General features: G+C 35.4%; 1 long non-coding RNA gene across 1 annotated transcript; it reads right to left on the bottom strand.

Annotated features, from left to right (window-relative positions):
* Positions 1-612: 612 nt before the first annotated feature.
* On the bottom strand, positions 613-2,505 carry LOC311301344. The gene is made up of 4 exons (XR_014629445.1): positions 2,308-2,505; positions 2,122-2,196; positions 1,588-1,688; positions 613-1,505 (listed from the first exon to the last, which is right to left on the bottom strand). It is a non-coding gene; the product is annotated as an uncharacterized lncRNA (long non-coding RNA).
* Between the last annotated feature and the right edge of the window lie 501 nt (positions 2,506-3,006).

The following is a 3,006-nucleotide window of genomic DNA, read 5'->3' as shown; positions in this document are numbered from 1 at the left end:
TCATGATTCTCATTTGCTCTGACATGCACTGTGAACTGTAAGGTCTTATATAGACAGGTGTGTGGCTTGCCTAATCAAGTCCAATCAGTATAATCAAACACAGCTGGACTCAAATGAAGGTGTAGAACCATCTCAAGGATGATCAGAAGAAATGGACAGCACCTGAGTTAAATATATGAGTGTCACAGCAAAGGGTCTGAATACTTAGGACCATGTGATATTTCAGTTTTTCTTTTTTAATAAATGTGCAAAAATGTCAACAATTCTGTGTTTTTCTGGCAATATGGGGTGCTGTGTGTACAATAATGAGGGAAAAAAAATAACTTAAATGATTTTAGCAAATGGCTGCAATATAACAAAGAGTGAAAAATTGAAGGGGGTCTGAATACTTTCCGTACCCACTGTATTAAACATTTTCAGAGAGTTAGCAAAGGCTTTTCAGTGTAATAAATGGATTTGGATGTAAAATAAAACTGCACTCACAGTAAACCGCCAAAGTCATTGTAGCACTTGCGCTCCTAAACAACTTCACATGTGATCTCTGCTTGGTGATCCTCAGGGACAGGCGTATAAAGTAGCTATTCAGTGTATATCAAATATGTATTTATTTTAATGAGGTATCTGAAAGGTAAATGCTGCTTTGAACTGAACCCCTTCCAGGTTGCTTTTGGATCACTACAGAGACAGTTATAAGTTATAAAAGTCCAGCTTCAAGGACCTCAGTGTTTAGATTGATGTTCACTTTTGCTTAAGTAGAGCAGACTGTTATTTATCTGAATGCAGACACCCATTTCATGCAACATTGAAGAGTCAAAAATGTCAACAGCAATTCTATGTTCTAAATGCCCATAAACACACAGGGCTCCAGACAAATAAAATGCTTGAAAATGCAACAAAAATTAAAATGTACAATAGTAATTTAAAGTCTAGCCAGGAAAACATTGTGTGCATTCATATGCAGTTATATATAATTGAAACGTGCACAGATGTCAGTCAAAGATTTATGAAAAAGAATAAAGTCATTCGGTTTCAATCTTAAACAGTAAACAAATAAATGTAAATATGTGTAAAAAATGATGTTGAATGATGTTAATACTATTTGAAATGTTGCATTACTTGAAATAAGTATGTACAATAAACAATAAAAAGTGTTATTTTGTGGCGATTTGTAGTCAATACATGGAAGCCATGTTGCAGATTTTATATCAGACTCATCTGAATATGCAATAACAGTTTACATAATCAGTAAAATGCTGCTTTAAGTCAAACATATGTGCCAGTAATATAAGACACTTTAACTAATATCTTGCAGCAGCAGTGATGAGGTTCTTTTCCAGATGGGGTTCAAAGTCATGATGAAATTGAAATGATTACTTTGTGAATCATGGTTTCTTATTGAACGACTGCTTGATCTCATCGACTGGAGCGATACGCCCATTATTTGATCCAATCCACATGTAGTACAAAAAGCAAAACTCTCATGGTGAACAGCCAGTAACTTCATCCTGTGATTTTTAAAAGAACAGTATTATGGGATTTTGTATATTCTATTGTTATTATAGGAATTCAAAGGAATTCGAAACTTACCTTTTTTGTGTTGATCTTGATCTACCTTTTTGAAATCTGGATATTTCACTTTAAGGCGATTCTTGATGTTATTTTACAGTTCACTGACTGTGTACTCATGTCTTTTAAAAAAAAAGAAGATTGTCAGAGACCATTTAATAAATAACTGGGCTTGTGGGTTTATGTTTTGTATTGTATTGTGCATATCACAATAAATCAAGTGCGTTATAAGTTACAAAGAAATCTTTCTGCTAAATGCCTTAAATTCAATTTACTTCACATCATCATATTTCTTTCCCTTTTAAATCCAGCAAAACTTTCTCTAAAAAACCTCTAAAATATCCTCAGAGATATGAGTGACCCAGACCTGATTGGACAGAGGATCTATATTTTGGTGGTTAAAGTCACATCAGTCCACATTGGTGATCCCCAGTACAACCAGTAATATTGAGCTTCTTAGAAGATAAAGGAAGAACATGGAATAAAATGTAATGAACATATCTGTCATGAGATAACTGACATGCTGCAACATTTCCTGATTGCAATCATACTGACATGGTGAATGTTTTTTCCATTGACATCCATGAATAAAGTCCTCTACGAAGGTGTGTGCATCACCCTGTGTCAACCCTAAGTTTCAACATAAAAAAAGGGAAATTAAAAATACAAATTCTTATGCATCCAATCCTACTGGAGAGCAACTGTCCTGCAAAGTTTAGCTCCAACCCCAGTTCAACACACCTGATCCAGCTAATCAAGGTCTTCATGTTAAATCTTGAAGTTGGTATCCGTAATGCCACATTAGATTGGTTTTCGTTGAACTTCGCCAGTAGGAGTTTTGGAGAATTTTCATCAAGCACTGCATGGACTTGCTCCTACTTACAGTACATCTCGGATCTTCTTCATCCCTATTCTTTCCGGACAATGCTCAGCTCCTCTGTGGGACTTGAGAGCGGGTGCGCAGGTGACGCTCATTAACACTCATGACACCGGCCTCACTCCGTTCCAGAGATATATGGTGAACCGCAGAACCACACGTCACAGCAGTCTGAGGACAGCAGCGTTAGGTCGATATGGCAAGCCGTTTTAGCGTTAAATAGCCCTGGCTACTAGTCGTAATTTAGTTTTGACTAGTAAAAATTCCAATTCCAGCTAGCTATTTCGGCAATTTTGACTATTATAATTGGAATCGAGACATCTCACATCTACAAGAAAAATGGTTCTAAACAGTACCAAATTAGGGTTCTTCGGCTTGTAACAATAGCAGAATCCTTTTTGGTGCTAAATAGAACCCTTTTTAGAAGGTTCCAGAAAGAACTATGCTTTGAAAGTGCTATATAGAACCTTAATGGTGTTATAATAACCTTTTCAACAATATTTATTTTCATTAATATTAGTATCTTCATAGTATTAATATTAATATTACTATTATTTTTTTTA

This window comes from Rutilus rutilus (genome assembly GCF_951802725.1).
Source record: "Rutilus rutilus genome assembly, chromosome: 1".
NCBI lineage: Eukaryota > Metazoa > Chordata > Actinopteri > Cypriniformes > Leuciscidae > Rutilus > Rutilus rutilus.
Note: the sequence above shows the minus strand (reverse complement) of the source record. Positions and strands in the feature narration are given on the sequence as shown.